This window comes from Corvus cornix, chromosome 1 (assembly GCF_000738735.6).
Source record: "Corvus cornix cornix isolate S_Up_H32 chromosome 1, ASM73873v5, whole genome shotgun sequence".
In the NCBI taxonomy this organism is placed as follows: domain Eukaryota; kingdom Metazoa; phylum Chordata; class Aves; order Passeriformes; family Corvidae; genus Corvus; species Corvus cornix.
This window is the reverse complement of record NC_046332.1, coordinates 75,275,839-75,298,782: the sequence shown is the minus strand read 5'-3', so window position 1 is coordinate 75,298,782 and position 22,944 is coordinate 75,275,839. Positions and strand designations below refer to the sequence as shown.

The following is a 22,944-nucleotide window of genomic DNA, read 5'->3' as shown; positions in this document are numbered from 1 at the left end:
TACCTTTTTTAATTTAACTGTAAATCAGTAGTAAATACAATGCTCTTCACTGCTGCTTTGAATTAGTATTGTAGTTTATTGCAATTCCATTGATCTAATAAGATTTTCTGGCCAGTTATCAACAAACAGCATAGACAGGAGAAAGAAAGGAAATTAATTCAAACATACATAGTTTAAAAGGGCTAATTAGAATGCTTATAGATAACGCTGTAATGTTTGGTTTTATATTATTTTTAAGACCATATTAAAACATATAAAGGGCCTTTGGTGTCTAGGGACATTAGAGGGTGACCTGGAGTGGTACATTTATCAGGTCTGTTTGTGCAACTCTGTGATACAGGAAACCCTTCAGAAAATGAAGCATGCCAATTGAGCACTGTAATGGAGTTCCACGACCTGTATTATGTTTTTGGGATGTAATTTTAGTTTATGAAGTTTGAATGGCAGACCAGATTACTGGAGAGGTCATGTCTGCTCCATGAAGTGGTGCCAGAGCTGAGAGAGGGTTGTTTAAACTAGCTTTAAATAAGAAAGGCTTCTGTTTGGCAGGACAGTTTTAGGCACTCTAGAACTGCTGCACATGATCTGCAAAGGCAAAGTCAAGAGACTTTCTAGAGAAATTTCCAAAGAATCTTTATTTCCTTAGATATTTGGAATGGGGTTACCTATATATACAAACTGTATCTCTAATTTCTTTTTTTAATTATGCTCCTAATGTGGGGAGATTGCAGTTGTATCCTTAAATGTTAATATTTACTCAATTTTTGCTGATGAATTTCTTGCTTATTTCTGTCTTCAGTCCTGCCAATCACAATCTGAAATAAGCATGTTTATATTTTTATTGAAATCTAAAAACATAGTGTAAAACAAAAATGAATCACATCATTTCCTTCAGTGAATCAATAATACACTATTTTACTAGGATTCACAGTACAATTAAACTGCTGAAAAGTCTACTGAACAGTAAAATGGATTTTTTTCTTTAACTGAGAGCCAATACCTTAGAGGATAATATCTCTGTTAACAAAAAAAAGAAAAAAGGAGATAATTAAAACCTTTTTAAAGCATCTGTCATCCATCTATACTCATTAGGGATTGTAAAAACCACACAGATTATAAAACATGAAAAAAAAATTTAATCTGAAGTTCCCCCCAAAATAAAACAGAAATAATAGAGAAAAAATATGTAATGTTCTAACTTTTCCATAAAAGCACAGATAGATTAAACCAAAAAAAACCCCAAACCCCAAGCCTATAACTTTGAGTACAGTTCTGATGTGTAAACAAAACAATCACCATGTAACATTTGCTGAGAAAAAAAACAGAATGATGAGATACAGTGTGGATCACAGATTATTGCACTTTAATTTCTAAATGAGCTTAGACATCTGTGAAATTAAAACCCCAGGGCGGACAATTTATGTGACACTATGCGGAGAAAGGAACAAAGCTTTGACATGCAAATTCCAGCTTTCCATTGCGTCAGAACAGGTAACCTTGCAAACAACCTTCACACAGACCAGTCTTCTCCACTCTGACTGACGTCTCCCATATGTATCTATTTCTCCTCTCCGTTTTCCAATCAAGTTGACAGAAATTCCCAGTTCATTTTCTAAAGAGACTGATAAAAGCCAGGCTGGACCTGTACCCGTTATTAACCTCTCTTGCACCATTATTACTTATTTTTCTCCTTTGAGATAAGCGGTTACATTCCACTTGCTGATCTTTGCATGTGATGTGTTATTACATAAAAACGGTACTGCAAATGTCAGCCTGTTACTGGGTCATTAAAGTCAGGTCATGATATTTGAAAATTTGATGTTCTTAACCTTTTCAGGAATTAACCAACATATCTTATAAGGATTATTTATCTTTGTTTGTTGTTTTTGTCATCGTTGTTGTTGCTTACATCAATTATTCATGAACACAAGGGCATATATTATGCTATAAAAAGCCATGAAATCTAATTGATTTATTCATATTATTGAAACTATGATTTAATCATTAATAGTATTTGTATAATTATTTTCACTGGCCAGTTTGAGTCTCCTTCATCATTGTGAGGGAATAGTTTTGAGCTCTGTATATGCACAAACATTTACTCAAATGTCTTCTCTATATATACACAATAGCATGAGATAGAACAAGATGGAAAATGGCCTCAAGCTGCAACAGCGAAGGTTTACATTGGATACTAGGAAAAATTTCTTCACCAAAATGTTGGAACAGGCTTCCCAGGGAAGTGGTGGAGTCACCTTCCCTTGAGATATTTAAAAAACGGGTTGATGGGGCACCTTGTGGACATGGTTTGGTGATGGGCTTGGATGTGCTGAGTTAATGGTTGAATTTGATGATCTTAAGGATATTTTGCAGCTTAAATGATTTTATGAATCTATTATTCTGTTATACAACATTTTTTCTATGTGAAAATAAGGCTTTTCAGCCTATCATTAGCATTCCTGAATCTTCTTCAGTTTTGTACACCTTCATATTTGTTACAAAACAAGGCTAAATAATGTATATTTCTCATTTTCAATTGTAAACTAAAATATTTGATATGTGTATGAAAATGGGACACCCTGATATTTTATAGATATGAATGAACTGCAAATCTCAGATAGGGCTTGACATACATCACATGATAGGCATTCTAAGATGCCAGAAATTATAACCCTTTATTTTTTAACTGCAGTCCCCAAAGACAAAAGTCTCTGAAGTTCATTAGCTTTTGCAAGCCCAGCATCATTTTGTGCCAACATCTGGGCAAAAAAACCAAAAAAGATGGTGTTCAAATACTTGCCATGTTTGCTTTGAATTGAAACCAAACTTCTTCTGAGAAGCCTTTCAGAGCAGAGTGTATGAACCCAGACTCCATCTTCTACTCACATAGTTTTATTCTCTAAATAAATCAAGGTATTTTTTTTTTCTTGACTTCTCTGCATACCGCATGGTTTCTGCAGACAACATGTTGAGTTGCCAGTTGTGTTCCTTTTAGGTATCACATTAAAATTATTCTTACATAAACAGCATACAAAGAATATTTTTGCTATACTTAAAATTTTACTCTCCTCTATATATATATATATTATTTCATTTATTCAATATACTTGATGAAAAGATGTCATCTAGAAAGTCTTCTATGAGAACCTTCTTTGGTCACTACTATAATTATTTGGGGGAAGTTACTAAAAAGCTCTGTGTATATATCTTTTCCTAGATTTTTATACATGCATTTATAGAGGAGTAATGCCAACGGCACGCTGGCCATCTGCTGTCCAGCTTTAAGAAGTGAATTGTCATTCTTCAGCATCAAGAAAATACCATTTTCTCCTGATATTTCCTTCATGGGTAAATACTCTCGAAAATTTAAGACAACTCCCAAAGGTACAAATGAGCTTTTACAGTGACAATATTGAAATTCACTTAAAACATGAAGTTTATAATAGCATACTAGAGAAGATGATTTGTGTGTCTTTTTCACACTCCTGAGAACCACTACCGAAACAGGGCAGTTTTATAAAACATTGGTTAAAACAATCAGCAGTTCTTAAAATATGAACTGTACAAATGTGTCCTATTGTTATAGCAATCACTCTTATTTAGGAGAAAAATGGCAGAAGGCTGTCTTAACTTGCAAGCAAAATGAGCTATAAAAAAAAATCACAGAGTAATGATTCTAGCAGTCATGAAGATCTAAGCTCCAGAAGTGATTTATTAGCTTTCTGAGGAAGTGAAGGGGCAAAGTGTGATAAACTAATTGCAAGTATGAATATTTTTATGGAAAGCATTTGCTTCATGTTAGCTCAATAAACTGTTGCCTCAGTTGCTGATGCGACAAAACCAACCAGGAACAGTGAGAGCTGCATCAAAAGGCCATTCAGAGAGGGAAATATATTATTCTTCCTGAGGTGGAGAAGTTGACTCCAAAATGCTAGCAGTATGGCTCTTCAGAGAAAGCAGAATATGCCTTCACTCCTTTTTCTGGGTCATTTTCTATAGAAAGCTGCTTTTGCCATTTGTTGTTGTGTTATTACTACCAATGCAATCCGAAGCCAGTGGAACACTCACTAGAGATATTCCAATAGCCGAACAATTTTTTTCAAGAAATTCTCAGTTTTTTGATGCTTTTCTTAGGCCTATGGACCAAGGCAATGTAGTTCATGGGTGGTTTGATCCCATCCATCTACAAAATCTTTTAAACCTTTGAATTTATTTTTAAGACAGTGTGTATCTTCATCATTATTAGGACACAGCTGCATAATTTACCTTTACTTTTGAAATAAACATTTCTCCAGAGTTTTGACCCTTTCTTCAGGGAAATATTCCCCTGACACCCTTCAGAGATAAATTGTCTAAATGAACTTTTTAATAACTTTTTACACAGTATCTAATTGTGGACTAGCCTAGCAGGCAGCCTCAGCAGGTGCATTTCTATCAAAATAATTTCACTGCATTTTCTATATAATTGAATTGACTGAGTTCTGCTGCATCATGATTTTTTCTCTCATTACAATGACAGCTGTGATGTATTGCAAGTTAGTTCTTGAGCAGAAGAAAAAAGTGAGAAGAAAAAAATATACATTTCAACCATAATTCTTCAAACCAAGCATCTAAGGGAGGAAAAAAAAATCAAGCAACAAATCCTTAACCCCAAGATAGGTAGTAAATAATCTGAATGGTAAATATTTTTGTTCCAGAAGAACCTAGACTACTTCTGGAACATTCACCATATTAGGAGTAAAAAAATTCTTTTAACATTAATATGCACCCTCAAAATAATATTCCTTGTGGTAGAAGAAAAAAAATACTAATACCTTAGAGAAACTGATGGTGTTCTTCAGTTTCTTAGTAGTGAAACTAGCTCTGAAGTTCTGCCTGGTGGTGTAAGTAAGGTTTTCTTTCACTTTTCTCACAGGAACACCCATTTCAGAACATTCAATAAATATAAGCAGAAAATATCATATTAATAATCTGAGTGTCATATTGTAACTGCAATTTGCAGCCATTTAGAAAGTGCCCTAAGAATAAATTACTCTTTTAAAAAGGGAGCATATTCACGAAAAGAAAAAAATTTAAAATTACTCTGTGTCTACATCTGTTTTCAAAAAAGTACAAGTAGTAATTTACAGTCATTGAGAATAGTGACCACAGAATTAAAAGTAGCTTTTATACTCCACTGTGATGAAGTATATTCAATTTTCTAATAGTAAGAAATAAAATTCCTTGAATAGGACTTACTTTACCTCCATAATAGTGACTTGTTAGTCTGAGTATTACTTTCTCTTTGCATTTCTAAGCATATGTGGCACAACACATAAAGAGTTAATGAAATTATTGGGGTGTTGAATAATTAATTACTTTCTCATTACTAGTTCTCAAAGATTTCACCTATTTCATCTGAACTGAGAAATTGCTATTGTTTGAAGCATCTTTTTAATGCTTGTTGGAAGAAGCATTTATGTTATTATCTTATATCCCCTCAAAACATGTTGCCTCTGTCAAAACCTTTTAGATACATTGAAGTCCAATTTTTCACTATTCAATGCAGTACTTTTGAGAAACAGAAAGAATGATGAAATTAGATGCTTAAGGGAAAAATTCAGTTGTGGCAGAAAGACAGGCCCAAGGAAGATAAAGGTAAATTAGTTGTGCTCATCTTAGGTAATGCCTTTCACTGCACGTGGCAGAGTGTGTAGTGTGTGTGCTTCTTTTATAGTCCTTCATCTGAATAACATGCAGACCATATGTGCTTCTCAGTGGTCAACAGCCTATTCCCAGCTCTAAAGTGCTCGCCTTTGCCTCTAGTGTCAGCTAAAGGTTCAGGCATAAGATGGTAGAAGTCAAGAGAAAGCTCTCAGGAAATAAAAAATGCATACTTGTAGGAGATTGTTGCCCCAAGGGTAATTCCTCAGATTTACTGCTTGTTTACTGCACAGACAGAATTTTTTCAGGGAAGATGACAGCAGGAATAGACTTCAACATTTAGCCTATAGCACTGCCTTTAGTGGCAAAGCCCATTCCAGGCTGGAGAGTGGACTAAGCCCTTGATCGCCATTGCCTCAGATAAAAGTTTATAAACCTGCCTTATACCTAGACAAAAACACCTTTTGAGAAGTCAGGAGCATCCAAAACCTCCATTGGGGTTGGCACATATTGCAGAAGTCTTGTGAGAAGTCTGTGTACTTCTGGACCAGCAGAAGGAGAAGAAAATTGAATCTCAGTATGGATTAAACACCGTAATTACAGCAGCTGGACCATGACAAAACTGTCTGTAGGTGAGTTAGGTCAGGGGATCCCCAGAACCCAGTTCAGCTGCCCACATGCAGACATTATATGACCTGATTAGCTTGGGACAAATGAATAAAGGCCCTACATTTAGTTACTTCATTGTGAATGACTACAGTCTGGAGCTTTACTTGGGGTACAGCTCAATCAATCACTTGACCGATCACTGATCTTTCTTTCATAAAACATGAATTCTGGCTACTCTTCCTTGGAATTTGTTGAAAAGAAAGTTGGAATATTATAGAAAAGAGGAAGGAAGGTACAATAAAGGAAATACACTAAGAATAGCATTTTCAAAGATTTTAGGAATTATTTCTCCAAGTATCCATTTATTTCCAAGCATTTATGAAATGTTTTCACAGATTTGTGGAAGGACATTGCATAGGAAGCAGGGCACATTTTACAGGCATCATTGTTCATCTTTCACAGACATAAAAAACTTATAAAAGCTGTCAATCAGTGCTTACTCTAGCAGAACTTTAATGCACTCATGAAGTGGAAAAATGCATTTAAGTGATAACACAAATCTTATTTAATAAAATTATGGCACAAACCTTAACAAAATACCTAAAATTTACTATAATCACATAAAATATAGACTAATTCAAAATCTCTATTATTTACTGCTGGACAGGTTATTAATGTAACAGCTAATTAGCTATGAGAATCTGAAGTTTTTCTGCTATGCGCTGGTAGTGCTGAATTTTGTAAAGGAAAATATTGTTCTTTCTTTTTGCCCTTGTCAATAACACTCTTGCTTCTCTACTTCTAGGCTGTTGCAACACGGGAATTGTTATAATCTCAGTGAATGATCAGAAAAAATTTGGGTTAATTCATATCAATTTCTTAGCACTTCATGTTGAATAATCTCAAAAAGAAATATTTATTTAAAGGTAGGCTTTTTTACTTCTAGTATCCCAGCACCTAATTTTGACTCTTAGATAATAAAGACATTGTCTGAAATTTATCTGCTTGTATCAAATCATCTTGTAGCATATTACCTCCAAACCTGCTTTATCATTTACCACTTTTCCCCAAAGTATTAACATAGTAGCAGTCCTATTCCAGATAGGTCTATACCTATGTGTCATGCATTTTCCTGTTCAATATATTATGAGGATTTCCAGAGTTGAAAAATCACTGTAAAATAGCAATTCCATTTTACATGAAAATCTGACTTCACTTAAAAGTTTTACCTGTCCTGAAAATAACTCCAGATCTAAGGAAATGAAAGGATTGAGGAAATTGATGCACCTCTAAGGGACCTAGTTATCATGACCTTAAATTGGAAAGGCGTTTATGTAAAATTAAGTGGAGTAGGGTCAAAGAGAGCAATTCTCAGATAGTAAGTATGTGGTTCATCTGATCCACAACAAAGGTGTTTAACGTGCTTTTATGCACTGCATTGGGGAGCTTTTGGATGAACAAGACTGTATTGGGTTTGCATGGCCAGGCTTTAGCAGTGGAGGGAATACAGAGGTGGTTTCTGTGAGAAGTTGCCAGAAGCTTCCTCCATGTCTGGCAGAGCCAATCCCTGGCAGCTCCAAAGATGGATGTACTGCTGGCCAAGGCTGGGCCAATCAGAAATGATGGTAACACCTCTATGATATCATATTTAAGAAGAAGGGAAAAAAAATTGCACAGTCGTAATTGTGGCCTAAGAAGAATGGCGTGAGAACATGTGAGAAGAACAGCTCTGCAGACACTCAGGTCAGTGGAGAAAGGGCAGGAGGTGCTCCAGGCACCAGAGCTGAGATTCCCCTGCAGACCATGGTGAGGCAGCTTTGCCCCTGCAGCCCATTGAGGTCCATGGGGATGCAGAGATCCGCCTGTAGCCCATGGAAGAGACCCACATGAGAGCAGGTGGATGCCTGAGAGGAGGCTGTGACCCTGTGGGAGGCCTGTGCTGGAGCAGGGTCCTGGCAGGGGCCTGCAGACCCATGGAGAGAGGAGCTCCCACTGGAGCAGGTTTCTGGTGGAACTTGTGACCCTGTGGGGGACCCACACTGGAGCAGGCTGTTCCTGATTCCACCCCATGGAAGAGTGACCCACATTGCAGCAGTTTGGACAGGACTGTTGCCTGTACAGTGGACTCATGTTGCAGCAGTTCACAGAGGTTGCTCCTGAGATGGACTCATGTTGGAGAAATTCACGGAGAACTGTCCCATGTGGGAGGGTTGCCACAGTGGAGCAGGGGAACAACTCCTCTCCCTGAGCAGTGGGAGAAGCCTCGGGTGATGAACTGACTGTAACCCCCATTCCCTGTGTCTCTGCACCATTGGGGAAGGAGGTAGAGCTGGGAAGAAGGAAGGGGTGGGGGGAAGGTGTTTTCAAGGTTTATTTTACTTATTATCATGCTCTGATTTTGTTAGTAATAAATTCAATTATATTTTATCTCCCCTGTCCAGCTGCTTAGGGGAGTGATAGAGTGGCTTTGGTGGGTATCTGGCCTCCAGCCAGGGCCAACACACTACAAAGACAAAGAAGTCATCGTGGGAACAGAAACAAAACCATTGCTTTTCCATCTCCCATGAGAATAGTTACATTATCCAGCAGAACTACCAGGACTTCTGTTCCTTGATTTCAGTTTTGCCCCTTGCATGTGATTGCCAGCTGTGCAATGGCAGGGCTTTAACAGAAAGACATCATGTGCCTGTGTAGTCTGTAACCTGAGAACTGTCAGACTCTCATGAGGATGGAAGTTTAAAGCCCCTTAGCACAGGAATGAAAAGCTCCAGTTATTCCAGTCCTGAAGCTCTACTTCACCACTCAGATAACAACTTTTTGTTGAGAAAATTTTGGCATGTCAGCATACACTATAATGTCTCCTAAAATGCAAATTATGTCGTAAAAAATGAGATGCTGATGAAACTCCCTGAGTGGAGATAGGAACAAGTTGATCTATGTGACCCTATCAATGTATCTTAAAAGCTGATGTGCCATTTCTTTTCACATTTTGCCACAGACCAGATGTGCTTTGATATGCAACATGTTTGAACAGCTAATTAATATTTTAAAGTGTCAATCTGGCATAATCTGTATAAACACACATTTGGAATTCACAACATCCTGTCAAATACAATTTTTAAAAATCGTATTCAGTAAAATGGTTATGAATGCCTATATGGGTTGCATATGATGCAAATATTTCTGAATTTATTGAAGAAATCACAATTTCTTTTTCTCTCATTTTTGCTATTTCTTCCTTCAGAAAATGAGATTCACCTTCAAACATTTAAATGTAGGGAAAACATATTTCCAATTAACAGCCTTTTGAAAAATATTCATTACATCTATTTTCTTTAAAGTAGTAAGTTTCTTCTTCAAAGTCAGAAGACATTAATAAAGCTTCCTTAGAATAGTTTCAATGTTTTAATTTAAATACAAATTTTAAGATTAACCCAGCTATCTCTCATTGAAGAAAAGGAATACAGTAATTATATAGTTTTCCAAAAAAAAAAAAATTATATTTTCACTTCCAAAATAGTACCTAGTTTTAAAAAGTATTTAATATTTATGTAATTATATTTCCAGTAAACTATATCTGAATAAAGAATTTATAAACTTAAAATCCCAGTGGTACTATTTTCTTAAAAAGTGTTTGTCAGTAGTGTTCTATCTAGCAATTTTATTAATATTTACTTGGCAATTAATTTCAATTTCACTTTATTTCGGTGTTGGCACAAAAATTAGACCATCTTCAATGAAATATTTCAAATATTTTGTTACAGACAAAATTTCCAAATCAGAACCTTTCAGCAGCCATACAATTCCAAATTAGCAGCCTTTAATTGTAGCTGGAGCTATAACAGTACAGAGTATGAAGGGATGGCTTCCTCTGAATGGAATGATTTCCCCTGAAGCTGATATTGTTTTTATCTGAAATTGCAGTAGGGTAGGCAATGCCATATTGCTCAGTGGTTGGTTGCCTTTTCTTTGGGTTTTAACTGTTTTCCTTGAGTTTTAACAGCTCACTGAGTGGAAGAATGTGGATGTTCAAAAACTCCTTCAGTTTTATAGCCAACATCTTCAGGAGCTTTTCTGCAACACTGGGTAGGGTACAGCTACAATCAAAGAAGACCAACCATCACATTTCCTTTTTAACCAATTAGCTAACATTGAATATAAGCCACTTATGGCTTTGTATCTTTTCTTAGACAGCTATATTCAATATTTCAAAAAGCATAATAAATGTATCTGTAAATATAAGTGTAATTACAAATAGCTGTTCTAGCAGCAACTAAGTTGAGAAAATATTTTTTTATCCAAATTTACCTATAAGTAATAACAGTAAATTTAAAAATCAGGATGATAAGGCATCTGCTAACTTTTCATTAAATTAGGACAGTTTGTGGAGCTGCACGTGTGAAAAAGTACTTTGTAAAGAAGAGATCAATGGTGTGAGAAAGAAGGGGTGATCTGACTGTTTTAATCCTCAATTGATCTCTTTTATTCAGGTCATGGACCGTGGCATTATAACCAAAGGAGGCACAGCTGATTAGCTTTGTAAGCCAAATATTTTCCAAATATACAAATGGCACTGAAAAATGTAGAAGGAACAGAAAATAAATATAAATCAAAGATAAGGGTAAACAATTGTATTTTAACCTACTTATCCTAATAACTTATGCTAATAATAAAACCATAACAAAACCATACTTTTCTAGAGTATATGGTGATAATACACAGCACATTTTACAAAAACACTGAACAGAAAGCAGTGGTGCTTTGCATGATAACAATTAAGGGTACAAGTAATCTGCCCCACATCATACAGGTAAGAATTTTAGATCTTTGCTCCCAATTACTGGCCTAAAACTTTGTCTTCCTCATAAGATGTTAAATATGTCAGATGAATAATTCTCTGAAATATTTATTTATGCCTATAGGTTACAAAGTAATACCGTTAATTTAAAATACAGATGTTCTATAGTGAAGGTAATAGCTTAGATAAATAAATTATAATCAGTTTTTTCAGGTAGTGAGTCTTACAGAGTCAAACTTTCCATTTTATTTTGGTTGGAGTTAGCTTTGCAATCAGATATTTCCTAAGATCTTGAAATCAAACATGTCCCCTCCTCAGCATGACTTCATACTTTTCAAAGCTCTACTTGAAGTTGATCAGCTGGTTTATAGTTCTGTGAAGCCACTGAAAGCTATTCTGTTGTGCCCTTTTCCAAGTGTATTTTAAAATCAATTTTTTCTACACAAAATATAATCCATCTAATCAAGTTTGGGTGAATCCTATATTTACTAAAGAAGTAGTTATGTATGGCACACAATGGTTAACTGCAACATGTTGATTCATTAGGAATCAAGTTATGCTACCTATATGATAAAATATCAACCACAGATATTTAATTATTAATATAGCCACAGTTTAAAAGAATTTTTTAGGATGCAGTCATAGCTGCATACCAATAATATTTTAAATTAATGGGTTTTTTTACTGTTTTTTTAAAATTCACAGCTTACTTTTGTAAAAAGAAGCTTCATATCCCAGATCACCAAGGGCTTATTTATATGAGCTTCATAGTCTGCATTTTATATATTTCATGTCTTTTTCAGTGAAAGGGAAAGGAAGGGAGGAAACAGCTGACCTCAATCTATGGTTTTGGTGCTTTTTAACACAATACATCAGTTCGAAAACTTCCTACAAAAAAAAAATGAGGGCATTTTTCTCCATGTAGAGAGAAAAAATAGATATATTTTTGGTACATACACACATGGACACGTCCAGCCTGAATGATAAATATATTGTTATATAGATATATGGGTATATATGGATATATAGTTATATAGATATATACCCTAAACAGCACCAGTAAAAAAATATATTTTAAGTGGCACAACTCTATTTTCTTAGTGACTCTAGGAACTCCAGGTACTAACTGGCTCTAAACTACATATAGATCTAAAAAAAAAAAAAAAAAGTGGAATCACACCTTTTATAGAAAAAGAAACATGATAAAGGAAGAGATGCTGACATTCAGTAGGCTCTTTTCTCTCTGAATCTGCTGTTACAGCAATGTAAATTACAGCATTAGCTCAGGAACTGTTTCAAGAGCAGAATTTCAAAGGTGATCACTTGAGTTTATTAAGGACATTTCCACTGTTCTCAGAATATGTCATTGAAACAACTTTGTGTTTTCTGTAGTAAACAGTTATGTATTGCTGGATTGCTGTGCTGAAAAGTTTATCTCTTTCATCTTTGATGCACTTGCATTTCAGAGAAACATGAACTCTATTTATTGTATGAAGTTTCTAAAGCCCTTCCCTGTGGAAGACAGACTGTACATAAACATAAGAGGCTACATCACAAAACTGGAGAAATCTTCCTTTATTCATATTCTGTTCATATTTCTGTTCATCCTGACTCCTAATGAAGTAAATGGGAATGTTGCTGCTGACTTTATTAGGTCTTGAATTTGACTCATCAAATTTGTTTCCTCTTACCTTCAAGAAACCCAAAGCATTCTTATCCCCTTTTCTCAGACTCCTTCTTTGCTTATAGATCCTTCCCTTACAAATTGCCCCTCAAGTAGAAAGAAAACAGTGTATCTGCAAACTCATTTTGTGTTTCCATTAAGGTCTAGACCACAAGGCACTTGGTAATGTCACTGCTTGTCTGTATCAAATGTAACTCTCAGGTTCCTTCCCTCAGTTACTTACAGCCCTCAGCTAGCATTTGAGTTAAAACCTTTTTTCTTTATTTTATGTCTAAAGTGTTCCTTTGGCTCTCTCAATTCTGATTAAAAGCTTCCTTAAGTGGAAGAGCGTTCTAATATTTTTTTATGTCATCACTTTGAAAATGCTTAATCTGAGCAACTGTGGCCATATTACATTGTAAATATCTCTGTGATAGTTCTCTGTACAGTCCATGGACAGAAACAGATATTGCTGGAGTCCAGTTCATTCTTCAATAGACATCTGAGCTGGGTTGCATGAGTTGAGGAGTTTGTACCAGACTAGGTAAGGTAAAGGTGAGGAATCATAATATACACCAAATAGTAAAGCAGGCATGTGGTTTGCTCAGTTCTGTTACTTTAGAGCTCCTGTAGCAGTTACTTGCAGGTCTGCAGTTTACTTTGAAGCAAAGTCTTAACTATGGTTACAAAGTCTTAACTATGTAAGTACAAAGAGGATTCTCAAAATACCTGGAGTGTGTCACATATACTAACATGACAGCATTGCTTATCACTTTACCAAGAGATGCTCAATAGGTAGGCACAGGACAGAGCTCAGTTCTCTTTTGCATCCTTACTTATCCAATACCACTGTAGCTACATGTATTGCGAAGTCAAGTTTCATATTAAATTTCAGTTAAGTTCTTGGCCTCTAATTTCATGTTATATAAGAAAGATGAAGATTCAGGAGATGTTAGAACTGATGATTTACTGCGTAACTTGGAAAAGCACCTGAGTCATAGCAGCTACACTGAAAAGAAAACCATTTGTGTTCCTCTGCCACTGGACACATGATAAATGTCTGGATTTGGCAGTTGGATAGTGGAAGCTGAAATGACAATGAATTCAATGAACTTTCAGCTCCAAAGAACATGAACCTCTTCAGCCTCTTCCAGTATAGATTACTTAAGTTGTAAAGCAAAGAACAAATCTCCTTTTAATTTCTTGCACTACATGCATTCTAACTGCATTGTAATATTGTCTTTTGATTTTAGAGCAAGTACTCCCAATAAGCATTCCAGTTGCTATAATAAAATCCCTATTAAAAGAAGTAACAGACAAACTGACTTTGATAAAATGCAGATTGAAAGAAGATGCTGGATAAAATATATGCTTGATATTCTTCCTTCCATTAAGTGCTTTACTATATTTTGCAATATCAATAACCTAATAATATATGAATAAATCCCTCTCTTCAGTGTACTGTTCAACTAGATAAATAAGAAAACTTGAATTTGCTTTTAAAATACTGTAAACCAGTCCTGTGACTGTTAAAAATAAATTAATTAGAATAATCTTTATAATTGGTGTGTTTTTAAAAAAAAGCCAAATTTTGAAGGATAAATTCTTTTTAAATTCTACCCATTACCCACTTATTTTCACCCCTTTATTCACTGCCACTTTTCCCTTCTAATAATTCTGTAATTTTCCATATTTTTGTCCTAAATACATAAACCTTTAAATACAGATTGCAATCCTGAAATTGAACTGGCCTACCTTATTCCTCTGGCATGCTCCTATGGGCCTAAATATCCACTGGCATCTGGTATCAAGTCAGCCTGCAGCACTGGAACTGAAAACGCTATGAAATCATAGTAGTGAAGATATCATTGAACGGTGTCCATATGCACAATCCACTACAAAGGTTTGCTTGTTCTTTAAACAAAATAATCACCATATCACAGGTGGATGGGAATATGCACCAAGATTTTTGAAGCATTTAGTCCAGCAGCCTATTCTTTTCTGGCTTTTGCTTATTTAGGTTCTATTTTCCGGTGGTCAAGTCCTAATACACCTCATTAATTTAACCGCAATGTGCAAAAAGATTTAGTGCCATGGAAAAGAAATTCTGCTTATTTCAACTTGCATATCATATATGTTTTATTAATAGGTGAGTGGTTATTAGAACATATATACTCATCATTTAGTCAGGAACATATAAATGTATATGAATCATGAAGGGAGGAAAGGAAATAGTTCCCATTTCCACATTTTCAATATAGAAAATATTTTATCAGATTTTATAAATCTAAGCCACTCCATGTTTTATTTCTTCTCAACTGTTCATATTTTCCTTGAATTAAGCTTTTATTTATATATGAACCTCATAGCAAGTTTTGTTATCTTACAAAAATAAGGGTTGCCATATGCCTTCATAAACAGAACTTTTATTTGCTTTTATTAGCTTGCTGCATCAACACAGAGCAGATTGTTTTTGAAAGATACAGTTTCATACTGCCAAAGAAGCTCCAGAAAAGAATATACCATTTCAAAACTAAAGTCTGTTTCATGAGGAGCTATTCTTTGAATGAAGTTTGATTACATAGGGCCAACTGCAATGTCAAGACTAGAATCTAGGAAATGCTGGGGCTCCATACTACCTTTTTATATATTTTTTTCAAAAAGCAGTATAACTGGGAAAACATGTTCTTTATAGTAAAAAGCGTATTGGAAATTATAATAACAAGCATACTGAACTACCTTCTCTTTATCTGTTTCCTTTTCTGTTGCTCTACACTTTTATTTGCGATGTTTTAAATACTGAGCTCAAGTCTTTTATATCCTGGAAGTTACAGAAAGTTGCTCAACACAGTATCAAAATAGCTACAAGGATATGGATTTGAAATGGATATTTCTAGCAACGAGATTAGATTTTCAATGATCTGGCATTCAGAATGCAGCAAGTCATAAAACACAGCTTCAATTCTGTTTGGATTCATAAATATTCTCACAGGTAAATAGTGATAAACTGTTAATGTCATTCAGCATTCTGAATTGATAATTTCAAGTTATTTTTCAGTATACAGGGCAGTATTTTCTTTATTATTTTTTTTCTTTGTACAGTGTCATTTTGGTTAATAACAGCAAAGTAATTCAAACTTGAATGAGGAAGGTAAGATACCCCTTATTATCATTCCTCATAATACATTATTGTTTACATAAATTTCTATGTTTCTTAAAAAATCATTGAAATGTTATTTTTTTTTTAAGTAATAATAAAATTAGAGTACAGGAATTATAATGCTGAAAGCTCAGGGGTAATTATATTTGTTATGCCGGCTGCATTGGTACAGAAGTACCATGAAAAATCACAAGTAGTAAGTTTTAAAGATTCTCAGCGCATATGAATTAAATGGATGCAAGACAGTGTAACAGACTGTTCACTAAAACATCCTTACAGAAAAGGAATATTCACATGATACCATTATCATGGAGAATAAACTATATACCAGACACTGAAAATTTACTGTTTCCATTTAATGAAAAGATAAGAATTAGTGTACCAAATCTTCTTTAATTAAGATGAATAAATTCAAAAATCAATAACGAAAAGTAATGTAATAAACTTGAAATGTAGTGGAAAATACCTTCTTCTAACCAGAGATTTTATGAATTAGCATTTTCTGAACATTTAACAGAAGAGTGTTTAGGGAGTTTAAAAATGTATATGTAACACTAAACAAAATGCTGACCTTAGTTTAAGAAGACAAAATGTTATTTTTTAACTACTGAAATTGTTAGGCATTACACCACGTCCAGAGTTGGTGAATAATTCAAAATTTCCATGTGTAAAAAATATCTATTTTTACTGAGCCTCTAGAAGTAATATCAAGATCAATTAGGTATATAATAAATTAATGCTAATAACAAGCACTTAGCATACCATTGGCACATTTTGACTTTACTAGGAAATCAGAAATCTCTAGATTTATCTTAGGTGCCCCAAAACTATAGGTTTACATTCAGTGGTAATTTGAATATCTGCCCCTTACTCTTGTCTGCTTAGCTGGGTGAAGTGCCCTGCCTTCACCTGGAAAAGCTGCGTGATTGCATTGGAGAAAAATTTATTTGAATGGTTGTTGTTTCAGACAAGTCAATTTCCCAGTCTTGATTTCTGCACAGCTGCACAAATGTCCATGCCAGAACAGAACTGATGCAGGGGCAGGAAGAGGTAGCTGGGGTAGGACAGAGATTCACAAGATGAGAGACACCAAAAAAAGTTAATGATGAGTCACAGCTGAAATCACATGAAAGCCCCATTAACATTGCAATAAATTAGGGTTGTTAATTTAGATATCTAAGTGAAATACATACAGACATGTAGTGACAGCATTCCTGCCCTTTCCTTCCCAAGGTATATATTTAATGTCGGTAAATAGAGTGAAAGCCAAGAAACAATCTAAACTTCTCACTGTTTGTATGAATTAAGAATTCTACTTTTAAGAAACAGTCCAGAGAAATCAAAGGAATGTTGTCAGGTGTATCTACCAGCAGGACTTAAAATAAAAAATATTTCTTTTCTTTCTTAATACCATTTTTAGAAGTGATGCCTTTTTTTTCCCTCTTTTTCAGCCTAATGATGAATCTCGTTTTACCATTTCTTTCTACAAAGTAGCAAATAAGAACACAGTAACATCTTTCTCAGTTTACTGCAATGCTGCTTGGGGAACTAACCACAAACCTTCGACTTAGACCCTCACCTCATAGTCCTAGTGTGAAAATCTTCTGTGTTTTGCATGGAGATTCTCTCTTACAGAGATGCTATTCTCTCCATGATGTTTTGAGCTTCTCCTAAGATGCAAACAGTTAAATTGCCATCTTTTTTTCTAGTCCCCGTACTAATAGAAAAAGGTACCTGTGTGCCAAGCAACACAAAATACATCATTTAGGGATTCAATTTGTATTTCCAATAAAACAATAGTAACTATGCCTAATAAACTATAAAATAAAAGGGAGAGTAGCAAGGCAAAAAAGGAACAATGTGCTCTTTCCCAATGCCATAGGTCACAGTCAGTTTGCATCCAGATTTCGGGAAGCTGGAGCTTGTTTAAATCTCAGCACAGAGAAAAAAAACTTAGGACAGACTGAAACTTTCTTCTGACCATCTTTCTTTGGTTTCTAGGATAGTCCTTTGGTTCAGATACTCAGATGGCAGATGTAATATTGCTGTTATATATGTGGAAGCAATGTGATGCATACGGCAAAACTACTCTTAAATTACACATAGGAAATGTTTATTATTTTCCTGAAGGAATAAGTGTTGAGAAATTGCTCTGAAATTCTACAGTATAAAAGCTTGCAGCACAGAGTAGTAAGTTTCTACCTTATGAGCATTTCCACAGGATCCTAGCACATTCAAGCTCATTCAAGCATACAGGACAAAAATTAAGGTTCACTTCTATTATTCCCTAACTTCCAGGTGCTTGGTTTCGAAAATCTCAATTGCATTATTTTAATTTGTTTCTATATACAATACAGTATAAAGGAAGTAACTGGATCAGGAAGGAGCTAATAACTACATTGCAATTTGTTTGCTTCTGAGCACTCCTTGCATGTAAAAGTGGAAATAGTTTAATTTCATTTTCTTTTCATTACAGCATCAGGACAGCTCACCCTATTACTGAATGAATCCCACTATTAATGAAAATTTAATTAACTAATCATGCAAGCATTATTTTCTTTAACTTATCTTCAATACACAAATAATAATTATTTATTTATTTTTTTTAGCTCCTCCCAATAACAGTTAGAAGCCTTATTCATTTCCCCTTTACTTTAAACAAAACCTGATTTTCTTATGTATCCTCACTCACCAGAGGGAGGCTAAGAAAATTCTCAGGCCATGTGAGATCTGAAACAGAATAAACAACAGCAGTTACTGGGCTGGTTCTCTGACAGGGATTGTAATATTCACATGACTTCTGGATAGATGCTGATCCAGCACAAGTGAACCATTGAGTAAAATTAAGTCTTCACTAGACTCACATGATCAGCATGTTGGCCTCAGTTTGCTCCCTCAAGTATGTGAGTACAAGACAGGCACTCACATTCCAGAGAAAACAAATCCCCATTGTTATAATGGATATTTAAATAATATCCATTATTAAATAATGGATATTCGAAGAAGGGAACCGTCTGTCCTCACCAAGAAAGATAGTACCAATGTCTGGCTACATATTAGCTTCCACAAATCTGAAACTGTGACACTGGGAACACAGTAGGTCAGAAGTCAGTAGGTTTTATATCAGCCACATGTTAAGTAATTCATAATTTAAAAAATAGGTCTAATTAAAGACTTTATATTTACCTGCAAATCTGTCTTTCTTATACCCTTAGATCATTTGTCATCGGTTGTAACAAAGCTACACTCCAGAGGTAAGTTTCGATTGAACTGAGTCTGGATGACAGCAGTCAAGCAGGTTGTTTTCTGGGCCCAAGACAAGTAATTCAGAAACACTTTTTTTTTCTTTTTATTTAATCCAGTTTGATCAACAAACAAGTGGGTTAATTTTATGTCTCCATATGTTTGGGGAAGGGCTGCAGGATCCACCTGAATTCTGGATTTCCTGGGAGACAAAGCAGGAATATGCAATAATCAATCTATGGTCAATGCCAGTTATTCTTTAAAATATGGGCTACAAGTATTTATATTTTAAAACCATGTATAATTAAATAAATTTCTTCAAAACAACACATACTATTTAATTTAAATTGATTTAATTTAATGAAAAGCTATTTTGAAGGCCCCATGGCTGAAAAATGATGAAATGGAAAAATACAGTTCATAGTAAGGAAAAAGACAGGTAAAGCCAGCATTGCTCTGCTTTAGCACTCTTTAGAAATAAAAGCACAGGACCACCTTAAACTTACTTTTTTCAGTTCTGCAGCAAAAAATTCTTGCCAAGCTCTCTTAATTTTGTAGAATGAGAAGGCCAGATTCTGAGCTCCATTCTATAATTTGTCACAGGTAGTTATGCTGTTTTTCATGGTTATTTTTAACCTTCTAACTTGCTATCCTTCCAATCTTTCTTTTCATTCTGCTGCTTTCTCTTTCACTGATGACTTCAGTTGTTATTTGTGTGAGGAAATAATGTAGTATTTGATTCATGGCTACTAAGGCTTTGACAAGAAAGCCTCTGAAATGAGAGATTACATTATGGCGGACTAGAAATTCAAGAAAAATGAAAATTAAATAGCTATTGAAAATGAAAATACCTACTGTTTCCAAACGAGTTTCCTGTTTAAGAAAACTCGAAATGTCTGCTCTCTGTTTAAAATGGAAAGAGATACTAAGTTCTTTGGGGGCATCTGGGAAAATATCTCGTACTGGATTAGTGCAGAACAGGAATGCATATACTGGTAAAGTGTAATTCTGCCCACATGTCCGTTACAGGGACAGATAAATATGAGGTATGGTCCACTTGGTGTTCTTGAAGGAAATCACTGTGGTAATTTAAAAGTAATTACACATTGTACTGAGGAAAACTAGGAGCAAGGACTCAAGCCTGAAAGAAGAAAGTAGATTGTCTGGGTGTTGGAACGTTAGCAGAATTAAATGAGCATTTAACACATTTGTTTCCTCCAGAAAGCCCACTGGTGAAACAGGGTCATGACTTGAGGGTATCTTCTTCTCTGTACATCACATGATGTTCAAAAACTAGAAACTTTGCTAGAAGGCGGAATTTTGTCAATTATGTTTATTTGGCTTTGAAAAGGAATATAATCAAGAGATCCTCTAAAATATTCTGAATGAGTATCTTCATTTCAGAAATAGTGTGGGCAAAACAGGAGAAATGCCTCTGCAACATTCATAAAATGGGAGACTATATCTTACCTGCCTTGTCAAATGAAGAAGATGAGCATTTAATGAGTAGTAAAAGTGAGAAATGCAAGTATAATTATCTTATCTTGTCTCCTGTTCTGGTCTCCTGTTTCAAATCCAACAAGTATTCCCCTAGAAAAAAATTTGTAAGTATTTCTACTCAAGTTGGATCATGGTCTGTATGGAGAATTAGCTTTGCACTTACATGCACATTAACAGTACACCACCAGGAAACTCGTGCTACTTTGCTGAAATTTACCACTTAGATTTTAAGGGTTTAGTGTTTCACATAGGTCAGATCTGGATGGGTTGATAATGAACACATGAAATGCTTCAAATTGTGGAAATTCTTCACAGACATTTCTATGCAAGCAGAAAAAAATTCTCTTATTTTTTCACTGTTTTGGAAATGACTGAGATAATTCTTTTTCTTTCAGATTTCCACACACAGGAAAGTAAACCTCAATCAGAGAAGTAAGCTGTTTGGCCAATCAATAAGAAGGGAAGAGCAGTGATTTTTAATAGAACTTACTATTACTACAGCACCTTGATTACCTATGATTTGCAGAAGTGAAAACTACGGAGATTTGTAAATAATCAAGGTTAATAAACAGTCTTCCTCCTCTTCCCACAACACATTCTGAATTAAGAGTACACATTCAAAGTAAAAGTATTTTAGAAAGTTAAAACTGGCAGTCATAACTTGTTTGTATGGGACAGATTTTTAATTTTGACTAGCACCTTTCTCTGCAAATCCTTAAAATTATTTCCATGGGATTATGGTGGATTAAATTACTTTTTAGGGTAAGACTGGCAGAATTAGGTCCTAGGAGATTTCCTGTGCTGTGCTGTGATCCCTGAAGAGAAGGAGTAGGAATTACACTACTAAAATTATTAAAGTCAAATGGGATTTATTATTTAATATACACTTTAAGAAACATTTCTACATTAACATGAGGACAGACAAGATGACATGGAACTACATATTGCAATTGTGTCTAATTTGACACATTCAACTCGGTCTTTGACAAAGGTATTGCTGTTTAATTTTATTTTTAAGTCTGAGAAAGTATAATTATTTCCATTTCTTGAATATATTAAAATTATCAATTTAGAAAATAAACCCATTTACAGAAGGGTTGGGTTTTTTCCCTTCTTTTTTTCATTTGGGGTTTTTGGTTCCTTTTGTTGTTGGGATGGAGGGAGAGACGGGAGAATACAAAACTATGGCCCATGGGATGGGAAAAAGTATAAACTGAGAAATCATACTGTGATTTATTTCATGAAAAGAAAATATAACTCCTCATTGTACACTGAAAATGAGACATTTGAGACACTGAACAAAGTGAATTTGCTTAATACAACACATCAATTGAGAAATACCAAATGCAATACTTGATACCCCATCCACTGTAAATATTATCCTTTTATCTTACATGCTTCTGCTGTACATTTTCTTACCAAAATGTTTCAGTATTCAAAAATGCTTTTTGTAAGACTTTTTTAGAACAAATAAAGAATAGTAAGTGTGCATCAAAAGCACTTAGGAGACCTTTGAAACTATAAATACTCTACAAAATTGTCTGTCATCCTGTGTTCATTCGTATAATTAAAAGACAAAAAGGGGTACCTTGCAACCCGAGATATCTGCCAATGGCAAGTCTGTGAATCCAGGTGACCTAAAGCCCCCTTATTCTTGTCTTCTCTTACTTACTTCTCATTTATGTTACTACTTTTGTTTCGTTTTGGGGTTTTTGTTGCTGCTGTTTAAATTAGCCTATTAGTGTTTGAGGCTCCTACAGGGTAAATCTACGGTAACATGCAACACTTAATATCCGTAAGAACATAAAAGTCCACATTTAAATGTGAGATGGTGTTGGATAGCAGCATTTCTGGAACCACTGTATCACTTGGTCCTGTGGTGTGACTGGAGAAGTGGAATCTGTACCTGTGAGGAGCATGGAGACTGTCATGCTTAAGGGCACGTGTTTCTTCAATAAATACAATGACAGTGAAGAAGCACGAAGTTGCCTAACATTGAATCACTTTACTTCAACTTCCTTAATTCACTTTGGACCAGCTTGTTTTTTAAAAAAAAAAATGAAATCACAATATTTACATCTAACCGAAGGAGATTTGTATAATAGAAATATAGAACATAATGTATGAAGTTATTTCTGCTTGCACAAGAAGAAAGGGTTCAGAAAAGACCAAGAGTTAGTGCATCATCCAGCGGTAATATGGGTAAAATATTGCTTCTAATCACAAGAGTATGCCACCTGTTATGTGTTCAGGACCACTGTTACTGCATGCAAATCAGTCATTATCATAAAAGCACAATCTTGAGTTTGCAATTTCCTCATCACCATG

At 34.9% G+C, this 22,944-nt stretch overlaps 1 protein-coding gene across 6 annotated transcripts in view; it reads right to left on the bottom strand.

Annotated features, from left to right (window-relative positions):
• GPC5 (glypican 5) overlaps positions 1–22,944 on the bottom strand; it is a 619,303-nt gene that overhangs the window by 237,581 nt on the left and 358,778 nt on the right. The window contains exons 9-10 of one of the 6 annotated variants that reach the window (XR_005602438.1): positions 20,587–20,706; positions 19,095–19,318 (exon numbers count right to left, since the gene is read on the bottom strand). The exons of the other annotated variants lie outside the window; for them this stretch is intronic. The gene's annotated coding sequence lies outside the window, so the exon portion shown is untranslated. Of the gene's footprint in view, positions 1–19,094; positions 19,319–20,586; positions 20,707–22,944 lie in introns of those variants that run through there. 6 annotated transcript variants of the gene reach the window in all.